At 36.8% G+C, this 14,891-nt stretch overlaps 1 protein-coding gene across 2 annotated transcripts in view; it reads left to right on the forward strand.

Annotated features, from left to right (window-relative positions):
• Positions 1-14,891, forward strand: part of SYN2 (synapsin II) — a 296,790-nt gene that overhangs the window by 210,339 nt on the left and 71,560 nt on the right. The gene's annotated exons all lie outside the window — the stretch shown is intronic.

The raw sequence follows: 14,891 nt of genomic DNA on the forward strand, positions 1-14,891 counted from the left end.
CAGGTACTCTTTTGTGTCTGTCTTTTGCTGAGCATAATGTTTTTGAGAATCATCCATGTTGCATATATCAGTAGTTCATTCCTTTCTATTGCTGCGTGGTAATCCATATGTACCACACTTGGTTTATCCATTCATCTGTTGATGGACATTTGACTTGTTTACAGTTTTTGGCTATTATAAATAAAAGGGCCATAAACATCCATTTACAAGTCTTTATGTGGACATATGTTTTTATCTTGAGGAGTATCTAGGAGTAAACTTTCTGGATCAGATGACGTAATACATTAACTTTATAGGAGACTGTCAAACAGTTTTCCAAAGTAGTCGAACCATATTACACTTCTACCAGCAATGTATAGCAGTCCTTGGTGTTCCTATCCTTGCCAAAACCTGATATTATGTCTTTTTAATTTTAGCCATTCGAGAGGGTGTATAGTGTTATCTCATTGTGGTTTTTAAGTTGCGTTTCCCTGATGAGTAATGATGTTAAGCATCTTTTCATGTGCTTATTGCTCATTTGTATATCCTCTTTTGTGAAGTATCTATTCAAATCTTTTGTCCATTTAAAAAATAATTGGTTTGGGGCTGGCCCCGTGGCTTAGCGGTTAAGTGCACACACTCCGCTGCTGGCAGCCCAGGTTCGGATCCCAGGCGCGCACCGACGCACTGCTTGTCCGGCCATGCTGAGGCCGCGTCCCACATACAGCAACTAGAAGGATGTGCAGCTACGACGTACAACTATTTACTGGGGCTTTCAGGAAAAAAAGGAGGAGGATTGGCAATAGATGTTAGCTCAGGGCCGGTCTTCCTCAGCAAAAAAGAGGAGGATTAGCATGGATGTTAGCTCAGGGCTGATCTTCCTCACAAAAAAAAGTAAATAAAAAATAAAAAAATAATAATTGGTTTGTTTGTATTCTTCTTATTAATATGTTAGAGTTCTTTATATTTTCTGGATACAAGTCTCTTGTCAGATATATGTATTATGAATATTTTCTTCCAGTCTGTGGCTTGTCTTTTCATTTCTTAGTGGTATCCTTCTAAGAGCAGAAGATTATAATTTTGATGAAGTCAAATTTATCTTTATTTTTCTCTTATGGTTAACTCTTTTTATCTTATATAAGAAATCTTGCCTTATCCTAAGGTTGTGAAGATTTTTCTCCCAAGTTTTTTTTCTAGACTTTACAATTTTTGATTTTATATATAGATCTGTGATCCATTTTGAGCTAGCTTTGTGAGATGAAGGTGGAGGCTTATTTTTTTCCATATAGATATTCAGTTGTTCTAGCACCATTTTTTGAAGACTTTTCTTTTTTTTTTTCGTGAGGAAGATCAGCCCTGAGCTAACATCCATGCCAAGCCTCTTCTTTTCGCTGAGGAATACTGGTCCTGGGCTAACATCTGTGCCTATCTTCCTCCACTTTATATGGGACACTGCCACAGCATGGCCTGACAAGCGGTGCCTTGGTGCCCGCCTGGGGTCCAAACCCGGGCCGCCAGCAGTGGAGCGCGTGCACTAAACTGCTATGCCATGGGGCCGGCCCCTGAAGACTTTTCTATCCCTGTTGAATTACCTTGGATTTTTTTGTTGAAAATCAATTTTTTATATATATATATGTATAAATATAAAATTATATGTACTAAAATTATATATATAAAATTATATGTATAATTCAATATATAAAATCTTGATTATTATAGCTTTATACTAAGTCTTAAAGTCAGGTAACATAATTTTCAAATTTGTTTTTGCTAATCCAGGTATTTTATGTTTCCATATAATTTTTAGATTCATTTTGTCAATTTCTTTTCTTTGGAAAGCCTGTTAAGACTTTGATTTGGATCATGTTGAATCTATAGATCAATTTGAGAAGAATTGAGTCTTTTAATCCGTGAACATCGTTTTTATTTGAGAAGAATTGAGTCTTTTAATCCATGAACATCGTTTCTCTCTTTGTTTATTTTAGCCATGTTTATAGTTTTCAGTGTATAGGTCTTGAACATATTTTGTCAAATTTTTCCCTAAGTAATTTATGTTTTGGGATGTTATTATAAATGTACTTTAATTTTACTTTCCAATGGTTCCTTGCTAGTATATAGAAATACAAATGATTTTTGTATGTTGATCTTCTAACCTGTGACCCTGCAAATTTCACTTAGCAATGTATGAGGGTTTTACTTTTCCCACATCTTTGCCAGCACTTGTTATTATCTGTTTTTTCGGTTATAGCCACCCTAGTGGCTATCTCATATGAAGTGGTATCTCATTGTGGTTTTTATTTGCATTTCCATGATGGCTAGTGAGTCTAAGCACCTTTTCATGTCCTTATCAATCACTTGTATATCTTCTTTGGAGAAATGTCTATTCAAATACTTTGCCTATTTTGAAATTAGGTTATTTATCTTTTCATTGCTGAGTTGCAAGAGTCCTTTATATATTTTAGATACTATCTTTCTACTTTTTTTTTTTGTGAGGAAGATCGGCCCTGAGCTAACATCTGCCAATCCTCCTCTTTTTGCTGAGGAAGACTGGCCCTGGGCTAACATCCATGCCGATCTTCCTCCACTTTATATGGGACGCCTGCCACAGCATGGCCTGACAGGTGGTGCATAAGTGTGCACCTGGGATCCAAACCAGCGAACCCCAGGCTGCCGCAGTGGAGCGTGTGCACTTAACCGCTTGCGCCACCGGGCTGGCCCCACTATCCTTTTACTTTTAACTAATCTGTGTGTTTATATGTATAAATCACTTCTTGTAAACAGCATACAACTGGGACTTTTTGTGTGTGTGTGAGGAAGATCACCTCTGTGCTAACATCTGCCAATCTTCCTCTTTTTTTGCTGAGGAAGACTGGCCCTGGGCAAACATCTGTGCCCATCTTCCTCCACTTTATATGGGACGCCGCCACAGCATGGCTTGCCAAGCGGTGCGTCGGTGCATGCCCGGGATCCAAACCAGTGAACCCCGGGCCGCCACAGCGGAGCACGCGTACTTAACTGCTTATGCCACCGGGCCCGCCCCCAACTGGAACTTTTTTTAAAATCCAGGCTGCAAAATCTCTGCACTTTAATTGGAGTGTTTAGATCATTTACATTTAGTAATTATAGACATGGTTGAATTCAGGACCATTGTCTTGCTACTTGTTTTTTATTTGTACCCTCTGTTCTTTGTTCTTTTTTTTTTTGCTCTTTCCCTGCCTTCTTTGGATTAATTTAATATTTTTTTAGAATACTATTTTATATCTTTGACTGGCATATTAGGCATCCTCTTTGTGTTACTTTTTGCATTTGCTGTGAGTTTACAATATGCATCTTTGTATCTTTTTTCAGCTTTATATACAGCTAAATAATATTATACCTTTTCACATAAAATGAAAGAATTTTAAGACAAGATGCTTCCTGGTCATGGAAAATGATGGAGTAGAAAGTTTCAGGGGTCAGTCCTTCCACTGAAACAAACATTACGCTGGAAAAAAGTATCAGAATCAACTATTTCAGAACTCTGTAACCTAGTCAGACATTAATAGCAATCAGGGTAGCACTTGGTAAAGGGAGAGACTACTGAACCTTGGTAAAAGAGCAGCATGCATGAACCAGCTACCATGTTCCATTCCTCAGTTCCTCTCCTGCTGTGGGTATGGTGTCTGCATTCCTAGAGTGGCTGGCTAGAGCCAGGGTAGGCAGTAAGGATCTTGACATCCAAAATTTGGGTTGTGCATTTTGGTCAGTCTCATGTTTCTCTGGGGGACCAGCACAGACACTTACCTCTGTTTCAGCCCCCTTGGGCTATGGTGGCTTCCTTGGCACATCTATCAGAATATTTAAAGAGATAGAACACTTTTCTGAGGGCATTAGACTCTGTCAGGTCACAGACTGACCTCACATATAACAACAGAAACTTCATTGACCTCACACAACAAGGAATATAGCCTTCACAAAAATAGTTTGGAAAAGTCACCATACAAATGGACAAGTCCAGCCCACAATAGCAATCCCTGAGAAAGGGAAGAATCTGATTTCTAGAGTTACCACATTATAGTATTCATAATGTCCAGGTCTCAAAGCCAACAACAAAAAAATACAAAGCATACAAAGAAATAGGGAAATATGGCTCATTCACAGGGGGAAAAAGTATTTGATAGTTTTGACATATGAAAATCAGTGTAATACACCATGTTAATAGAACGAAAGGAAGAAAAACCATATGATTATCACAACTGACAAAGAAAAAGAATTTGACAAAATCCAACACTCCTTTATGATAAAAACACTCAATAAGCTAGTAATATAAAGGATCTTCCTCAACATAATAAAGGCCATATTTGAAAAACCCACAAGTAATCTAATATCTTATATCTAATATCTTATATCTAATAGTGAAAGAATGAAAGCTTTTCTCCAAAGATCAGATATCTTATCTAATATCTTATATCTAATATCTTATATCTAATAGTGAAAGAATGAAAGCTTTTCTCCAAAGATCAGAAACAAAACAAGGATGCCTGCTTCTTACACTTCTATTCAACATAGTACTGGGAATTCTAGCCAGAACAATTAAGCAAGAAAATGAAATTAAAAACATCTAAATTGGAAAAGAAGAAGTAAAATGAACTCATTTTGAAGATGACATGATCTTATATTTAGAAAACTCTAAGGAATCCTCTCCTCCCAAAAAAACTCCCAGAACTTGTTATAGCTTATAAATGAATTCAGCAAAGTTGCAAGATACAAAATCAGTATGAAAAAATCAGTTGCATTTCTTTATACTAGCAATGAACAATTCAAAAAGAAAATTAAGAAATCAATCCATTTTTAATAACATTAAAAATAATAAAATACTTAGGCATAAATTCAACAAAGCAAGTGCAAGATCTGTATACTGAAAACTACAAAATATTGCTCAAAGAAATTAAAAATCTAAATAAACATAAGAACATTCAATATTCATGGATCAGAAGATTTAATTTTGTTAAGATGACAATACTACCCAAAGTGGCATACAGTTTCAATGCATTCTTTATCAAAATCTCAACTGTGTTTTCTGCAGAAATAGAAAAATTTATCCTAAAATTCATATAGAATTTCAGGGAACCCCAAATAGCCAAAGCAATCTTGAAAAAGAACTAAATTGGAGAATTTATACTTCCTAATTCCAAAATTTACTATAAAGCTTCAATAATCAAAACAATGTGATATTGGCATAAGGATAGACATATAGACCAATGGAATAGAATTGAGAGCCCAGAAATAAACCCTCACATCTATGGTCAATTGATTTTTGACAAGAATGCCAAGACTATTCAATGAGAAAGGACAATCTTTTCAATAAATGGTGCTTGGGAAACTGGATATCCACATGCAGAAATGAAATTGAACTCTTAACTTACCTAAATTTAAGAGCTAAAACTCTTAAAAATCTTAGAAGAAAAGATAGAGCAAATGACTTTGGATATGGCAATGATTTCTTAAATATGACACTAAAAGCACAGGCAACGGAAGAAAAAATAGATAAATTGGAGCATTAAAATTAAAAACTTTTGTGCATCAAAGAAAACTATCAAGAGAATGAAAAACAACACAGAATGGGAGAAAACTATTTGCAAATCATATATATGATAAGGGTTTAATATTCAGAATATATAAAGAACTCCTACAACTCAACAACAAAAAGGCAAACAACATTAAGATGAACAATTTAAAAATGAGCAAAAGACTTGAATAGACATTTCTCCAAAGAAAATATTCAAATGGCAAATAAACACATGAAAATATGATCAACATCATTAATCATTAAGGAAATGCAAACAAAACTACAATCAGATGCCACTTCACATCTAATAGGATGGCTATTATCCAACAAAAAAAAAATAAGAAAATAACAAATGTTGGAGAGGATGTAGAGACATTGGAACTCTCATATATTGCTGATGGGAATGCAGAGTGGTGCAGCCATTGCAGAAACAGTTTGGCAGTTCCTTAAAAAATTAAATTTGGAATTACCATATGACCTAGCAATTCCACTCCTGGATATATAGTCAAAGGAATGGAAAACAAGGACTCAAACAGATACTTGAACACTAATTTTCGTAGCAGCATTATTCACAGTAGCCAAAGGGTGGAAGAACCCAAGTGTCCATCAACAGATGAATGGATAAACAAAATGTGGTATATACATACAATGGAGTATTATTCAGCCATAGAAAGAAATGAGGTTCTGATACAGGCTACAGCATGGATGAACCTTGAAAACATTGTGAAATAAGCCAGATACAAATGACAAATATTGTATGATCCCACTTATATGAAATAACTTTATGAAATATGGACTGGGCTGATTCAAAGAGACCTAAAGCAGCATAGAGATAACCATGGGCTGGGGGGGGGGGGGGGTAATGGGGAGTTATTATTTAATGGGCATGAAGTTTTTGTTTGGGATAATGAAAATATTTTGGAAATAGATAGTGGTGATGGTTGCACAACATTGTGAATATAATTAATGCCACTGAATTGTACACTTAAAAGTGGTTCAAAAGGCAAATTTTATGTTATATATATTTTACCACAATAAAAAAAGATATTCCATTCCTTTCTCCTGCTTTTGTGTTATTATTGTATACTTTTAAAATTCTATACTTGTTATAAACACTCAATATATTATTATTTTTGCTGTGAACAGTAAAAGATCTTTTAAAGCAATAAAAAAAGAAAAAATATTTTATATTTACCCACACATTTATTATGTCTGAGACTCATAATTTCTTTGTGTAGATCCAAATTTCCCTCTGATATCATTGTCCTTCATGTTGAATAACTTCCTTTAGCATTTCTTGCAATGCTGGTCTTCTGCTGATGAATCCTCCCAGAGTTTGTTTGTCTGATAATGTCATTATTTCACCTTTATTTTTTAGGGATATTTTCACTGCATATTTTTTTCTTTCAGTATTTAAAAATTATCTGGTTTGCATAATTTCTGAAGAGAAGTCAGAAGTCATTCTTTGTTTCCTCTGTATTAAAATGTGTCTTTTTCCTCTGGCTGCTTTTAAGATTTTCTCTTTATAACTTGTTTTCAGCAATTTGATTGTGATATGCCTTGATGTAGTTTCCTTTGTATTTATTTTGCATGGGATTCATTGAACTTCTTTGGTTTGTGGGTTCGTAGGTCTTTTGGTGGGGGAGGGGGGAATTGGCCTTTATTTCTTCATATTTTTTTTCTCTCTCTCCTCCTTCTTGGACTTGAATTACATTTAAATACATGTTAGGGCACTTAACATTGTCACACAAGTCACAAAGGCTCTGTCCATTCTTTTCCCCAATATTTTTCTTCTGTATTTAGTCTACATAGTTTCTATAACTATGGCTTCGATTTTCCTGATCTTCTTTCACATTTCACATTTCCTGTTTATCTCATCCAGTGAATTTTTCATTTCAGATATTGTATTTTTCAGCTCTAGAATGTCCATTCGGTCCTTTTACATATCTTTAATTTCAGTTCTCATTGTGTTCATGTTTTTATTCAAACCCTTGAATACATTTACAATAGCTTTTAAAGTTCTTGTCTGGTAATACCATCATCTCTATAATTTTAAGACTATCTTTATTGATTAATCTTTATTATAGCTATGGATCACATTGCCTACTTCTTCACAAATCTAACAATTTTTTTGTTGAATACTGGACATTGTGATGTTTTGTGTTGATTGTTTGGATTTTGTTATCTTCCTTCAAAGACTATTTTGGGCTTTTGGCAGGCAGTTAAAATACTTGTGGATGAGTTTGGTCCTTTCAAGGCCTGGTTTTTAAGCTTTGTGATGTAGGTGTAGAATAGCCTTAATCTATGGTTAGTTTAGCCCTACTTCTAAGGCATGGTCTTTCTGGGATCTCTACTGAATGCCCTAGGTGTTTAAAGGGGTCTATGCTTTAATGTCTCCTAACATTGTGTGAGCTCTATGAATTGTGTAGCTTATAGCTCCTTGAAAGTTATGTTTTCCCCAGTAGTTGTTAGAGTTGTTAGTAGCCCTGCCTTATGTAGTCTCATTCTATGCGTACTCAGCTTAGTATTCAGGCACAGACTAAAGGGGAATTCACGCACACTTCTGGAGCTTTTTCTCTGTGTGGCTCCCTTCTCACTGTTACTCTACCTCATAAACCCCAGCCTCCTCAGCCTCCCAGAACGCCTATCTCTGTCTCCTCACTTAGCAAGACCTACATGTTCTGCTTGGGTTGCCCCTCTCTACACTGTAGTCCAGAAAGTGCCTTGGCAGAAAGCTGGGGTAATCATAGGACTTACCTCTGTTGTTTCTCTTTTCTTAAGGATCCCAGTCCTGTGCTCTCTGTTGTCTAATGTTTGAAAATAGTTGTTTCATAAATTTTGTTCAGTTTTCTAGTTGTTTGGAGGGAGGGAATGTCTGGTACCAGTTATTCCACCATGGCTGGAAGCAGAACTATAATCTGTTTTTTAGTCTCATGGAACAATGATAGTTTATGGCTGTTTCCCACTCAAGGTAAAGTAGGAATGAGTGAATGAAAGAATGAAATGTAGTAAAATAAATTGCCAGTGGTGGAATCAGATCTCCTATAGCTTAGAAAAACTTTAACTTCTCACTTTAAATAAGAATACTTTAAGTCATGTTGCCAATTTAATTTAAGGTCCATTCTTCCTTCCAGGCCATGCATATTCTGGAAATTACCCCTTCACAATGGGCCTTTGTTGACCATTAACACTACTGGAATACTGCCTCTGGTGACATTAGCTGTCTTCTGTGATTCCCTTCAACATAAAGTTAGAAATACTGAGTATATTCCAAATGTGCCTTATTTCACGGAAGTACAAATAATGAGCTCCAGTTTGCTCCAGTGATATTGGAATTAAGTCATCCAACCATCTTTTCAAGGTCAGGTATACTAATTTTTGTTTATGATTTCATAAAGAAAAGAAAGTCTTTCTTTATAAGACATAAACGTGTCAGATTATGCTTTTGAGATTATGGCCAATTTCCTCACTCAATTTGTGTTATGTGTGTTTGGATTTTGTTAACCATAGGGACATGATTAATAGTCTGAGTGGATCTTATATTTTCAAGTTTACTTTCTAATAGATGACCTATGCTTCAAGGCTTATAACATACTAGATATTCTATCTGAGTGAAAAATTAACAATTAGGATAGGGCCGGCCCCGTGGCTTATCGGTTAAGTGCGCGCGCTCCGATGCAGGCTGCCCGGGTTCGGAACCCCGGGCGCGCACGGACGCACTGCTTCTCCGGCCATGCTGAGGCTGCGTCCCACATACAGCAACTGGAAGGATGTGCAACTATGACATACAACTATCGCCTGGGGCTTTAGGGGAAAAATAAATAAATAAATAAAAATTAAAAAAAAAAAACAATTAGGATAAATGTGAAACTGAGACTCTTTCTTAGGTATGAAAATCTGTGATTTGAATTGGCTTGTGTTATACCTGGTGAGCACTACACGAGATGTTAAGCAACTTATAGCAGATAGGTACGCAAAGGAGACATAATTATTTTCACTAGCTAATGTTTATTCAGGTGCCCACAGCACTCCTGGTGCTGTGTTGAATATACAATATAAGCAAAACTGTTTCTTTTAAAACTGGGGTGGATTTAGTTAGCAAAGAAGTTGCGAGGGTAGAGAGTAATGTGTTATAATTCTCACACAGTGAAAACACAGCAATCTGTGTGTATGTCAGAAATGCCGTATTAAGCCAGGGGACTTGACTGAGGACAAAGAATGACGAGGGGAGGAGAGAGGCAGAGAATGAATACAATTTTTATGCATTTAAGATTAGAAGATTCCCAGGATCTCCAAGAGATATTAGCACTTCCATGTTCATTGTAGCACTCTTCACAATAACCAAGATATGGAAACAACCGAAATGTTCTTCAACAGATGAATAATGCATAAAGAAAATGTGGCATGTACATATAATGGAATATCATTCAGTCTCAGAAATGAAGGAAATTCTGCAATACATGACAAAATGGATGAACCTCAAGGACATTATGCTGAGTTAAATAAGCCAGACACAGAAAGACAAATATTACATGATTCCACTTATATGAAGTATCTAAAGTAGTCAAATTCATAGAATCAAAGAGTGGAATGGTGGTTGCTGGGGACTGGAGGAGAGGGAAATGTGGAGTTACTAATCAATGGGCATAAAGTTTCAGTTAAGCAAGATGAATAGTTCTAGAGATCTGCTGTACAATATTGAACCTAAATCAACAATGCTGTGTTGTACACTTAAAAACTTGTCAAGAGGGTAGATCTCATGTTAAGTGTTTTTACTACAATTAAAAAAAAAAAAAGATTAGAGGATTCCTAATTGTTTTCATGGCGCAAAGATCTTAAAGGAATGTTAAAAAGATTTCAAGGTAAAAAAAAAATTGAAGTCTAGTCTTTTAATGACTTTTAGTTTTCAGCACATGCCTAGTTCTTGGACTTTATGAATGGAAAAAAGTGGCATGTATCCACTGGCTTAATCTAAGGTGTCAACAATCCCTCTCTGAATAGCCTCTCTGAAGCTATTGAAATAAGAGGAGTGCCCACAATTACTAAAGATCTTCCGGTGATAAAAAAGAAATTGCATAAACTTCTGGCTACGTACATCAGAATGATTCAGCATTTCACAAAAAATTTACTTCCATTGACTTTCCAGTTAGGTAAATTTTCAGGAATACTTTCTCATACTTAGCTGAGTCAGTTGAAAGGTAACAACTGTTCACTCCCATAGCAGTTCATAGCTTCTGAAAGCTGATCAGAAATCTACTTTTACTATGCCTTCTTTATATCCACTTTTCCCTCTGAGAGCAATAGGAAAGAGACTGAAGGGATGACTTAGCCAGAGCAGAATTCTACCTACTGGCAGAAAGCTTTTCTAAGCTAGCTTAGCAAGGGTGAGATGGCTGGTGGGGCAAAGAGCATGCTCCAAACTCCTTGCAATTGAATTGTCTAAGTCACCTGAAAGAATCTGTACCTAGCCTCTTGCTTATCAAGTGTACTCCCTAGGGGACCTGATTAAGGAAGGAAAGAAATAGGATATAGATCCACACACTGCAGGGTGTGAACATCTACCTAATAAAGCCTTTCTTGAAGTCATGCCTATTAACCTTTAATTTCCATGTCCATGCATCTAGTAAAAACTTGGCTATACATATCCTTCAGAGAATGGGGTGGAGTCTGGATAGCTATGAATAGTCAAGCTTTTAAACAGTTAACTATTCTGGAAGGAAATCATTCTGAAATTTGTTTTTCCTTTATATATAAAATGTATAGAACACCATTTTCTTAAAGACCTAATCATTATAAGTATCAATCACAGTGATGGGCTATGATGATGCCCCAAGGCACAGTGAGATGCTAGGACACATTTTCCCTATGACGCTAAATGGTTCTAGACTCCTCTGCCCTTGAAGTTGTTTTTTTTCCTTCTCCCTCACGTCATTTTCTTTGGCTCCTCCCTCACAGATACATTGTTAGTGGTCACAACTTCCTGTTATTAAGAAACTTTTTAATACTTCTCTTAGTTTGGTATTTCTCATTGTATATGGACACAGATGATAATATTGCCAGGTTTCTTGTGCAGAGACTCTCCTATGAATCAAGTTCATTAGCTTTGGTGCGTAGACTTGGTGACATCTATTTTGTCTGCTCAAAGGTGTGTTTTATTCGCAGATATGTTCCAAATAAGTGAGATTGCCTGGGAGCCGAGCTGTTGTTTATTGAGATTTTGTTACTATTTCATATAGTTGTTTACACAGTGAAGAGTTAATTCCTATACTATCAAGCAGAGTAGTGGATGCTGTGGTGCAGGACCCCAAATGCCTCCTGTCAGGACTAAGGTATTCTTTCCCCCAGTAGCTGACAGTATTGGCTGCTTAAAGCTCACAGCTGAGTTTCTCCCTGGGCGTTACGCTCAGCCAAAAGGAGCTGCTTCCCCAAGGTTACGTTCCCTCCCCAGGTGCAGCCCACATCTAATGATCAGTTTCTGTGAGTGTATAAAGGCCCAGGCTTCTTGCCTCAACTTGAGACAACTTTGAAAGGCCATCCCAGCTCCAGAACTTTCTGTGGGATTGACTGAAGCCTTTGTTACGGTTGCATCGCAGCTCAACTTCTCCTTCTGCCTAATCCTGCTTCCCTCGCTCCCTTCCAGATTTTGCTCCTGAGAGAATTCCCACTGAACCTCCTGCAGGCAAATCTCTGTCTTGGAGTCTGTTTCCCAGGGAACCCACCCTCAGGGAGGCAGTAATGAGTTCCTAGACTGACTGCAGCCTGGCTAGTGTTGTCCTTCACAGTTCCATGACATGAACATTTATGCCTTGGCATAGAACCTCTATCTTGCCCCTCTTCTGCTCCAACTTCTTGATTTTCTTATTTTCTATAGAATTCCTTCTTTGAGTGGAGATTGTGAAGTTTACTAGTTTAGGTCATAAAAATTAGGCTTCCAAAGATGGATTATAGGATAACATTCATTCAGATAACTGCCTTTATTGAAGAGGTTTTATGTTTTTGTTTACAGCCTATGAAGTATCAAGGATTTTTAAATTTTATTTCTTCAATGTTAGAAATGTTCATTTTGATCATTCTCTTTGTTTTCTTTATTCTTTTAAACCAAAGTTTATGCTCCAAAAGAAAAGAATATTCATAATCATATATTTTCCTATTGTGGCCTTCAAATTCCCTAGCTCTCATTTTTTGTTGCTAAAACTGAGAGGAGTATTATATATCTTCATCCATTTTTTTTAAGTTCTCCATCCTATTGTTTTGACAGTTTGCTCTGATAATCTCCCTACCCCATTAATTCTTTTATTTTATTGAGATATAGTTGACAATCCTATACCTGGAAGTTTCTAGTATTAAACTATTTAAATAGCCTGGTTAACCAAGTTGAAGGCAGGGATTAGAAAAACCATTGAAAAAATCCCAAGCATGCTAATGTAGTACAAATTTTAATTTACTTAAATTGCATATAAACAAAAAATGTATCACTGATCAAAACCAGCATACCCTAAACTAATGTTACCTATTTCACAGACTAATAGACTTGGAAGGGACCTTAGAGATCATCCAATTCAAGCACCTCATCCTACAGATGAAGCCCAAAGGAGAAGTGAATTCCCCAGAGTGTGGCAACAAAAGCTGAAATCTGAAGCTAGATCTCTTGACTATTGATTCAGAAATCTTACTGCTTTACCGCATAACCACTGAATTCCTTTTACTTTCTCTCCAAATCCCTCCATGAACCCAGAGCATTTTCTTGACTCAATACTTGGGAGACCACAGTTATTTTAACTTCATTGCTCTTTCAACCTCAAGTGGGTTTCTGGCATTCCTGCTTCCTAATTCCATTATGCAATCCATCAGCATAATTTAACCAGCACAAGTTAGCTTGGGTGAGAAAATATTTAGGCACTTCTATCAGTATCAATTTTTTTAAAAAGAATAACCTGATAAGACCTTTTTATAACCTCTACTTGAACTCAATGTACTGAAATAATTATCAGAAAATGTGCATGTTCCTTTTATAAAGTACATCACATAATATGCTTCTTTGTGTGAATTGTAGCCTCACTTGTGGTAGGATGAAACTTTTATTCTGATCACAAAGTATATGCAAATTGGTTCACTTCCATATACTTCGGCTCTACCTAAAATAAATTGGTTAACTAAATGAGTAACAAATAGACATCCAATTATACAAATATTCATCATGGAAAGTCATCAGGAAAGTCAATCTCAACTTGAATAAGAGTCTTAGAATTATTCTGGAAAGATAAGAGTGGTGCCAAGTAGAGGGAGCAGGGACTCTGATTCTATTTCACAAATATTTTCCTTTCATATCTCTGGTCTTTGTCAATCTCTTTAAAGTCACCAAAGCAGACAGGCAATTGACAGTTTCTTGCAGTAAATTATTTTGCTTAGAAATCTTGCATAGCAGGTATTGCCTGACTTAGCTGGAAATGATAAACTAGCAATGTTGTTATTCGAGTTCGAAGGACCTGAAGGAGCATAAAGCTACCTGCTATGTTGTCATGGTATCTCCTTAAGAGAGTGATAAAGAACTTCAGTTTGGGGAAGCGGGGGGCTGCAATGTTTCCTTTGGCCTTCAGCATGACATGAAGAACTAGACTTCTCCAAAGCCTTCCATTTGGGTTAAACTACCCAGAAAGGAAACCAGACCCAGTCTTTTTTTTTTTTTTTTTTTGGTGAGGAAGATTGGCTTTGAGCTAACATCCATTGCCAATCTTCCTCTTTTTGCTGAGGAAGATTAGCCCTGAGCTAATATCTGTGCACATCTTCCTCTATTTTGTATGTGGGACACTGCCACAGGGTGGCTTGATGAGCAGTGCATAGGTCTGTGCCCGGGACCCAAACCTGAGAACCCAGGGCCACCAAAGCAGAGCACACGAACTTAACCACTACGCCACCGGGCTGGCCCCCCCAAACCCAGTCTTGACTTTACCTATAACTCCATTCCCTGGCAACATCTCCAAAGATATCACAGATCTACAAAGGTTTCAGTTATAGAAATGTTTCCCAGTTCCCTGGCTTCTTATGAAAGTTTTACATGCCTGGTGTGGGTGAATCTGGCCTTGCTTCTTATATTTGCCTAAAGTGTATGAACCACACCAGAATGAACCACATCCCTACCAATGGCACTGTGGGCATTTCATCATCATACTGCCTTTTTGGAGCCAGGCGGTCTCATTTAGAAATTCTTGACCCTCGTTCTGTACCAGCCCCACCACCACCCCAACAACCTCCTGGCATTCTTTACTGGGGCACTAAGATTCAGGCTGAGACCTGCTTCCTTACAAAGGATTTGTTTCCTTCCTATCTGGCGTATCCCAGGTAGAAATCACATTTCATAATGTTT

Source organism: Diceros bicornis, chromosome 2, assembly GCF_020826845.1.
Source record: "Diceros bicornis minor isolate mBicDic1 chromosome 2, mDicBic1.mat.cur, whole genome shotgun sequence".
Lineage (NCBI taxonomy): Eukaryota > Metazoa > Chordata > Mammalia > Perissodactyla > Rhinocerotidae > Diceros > Diceros bicornis.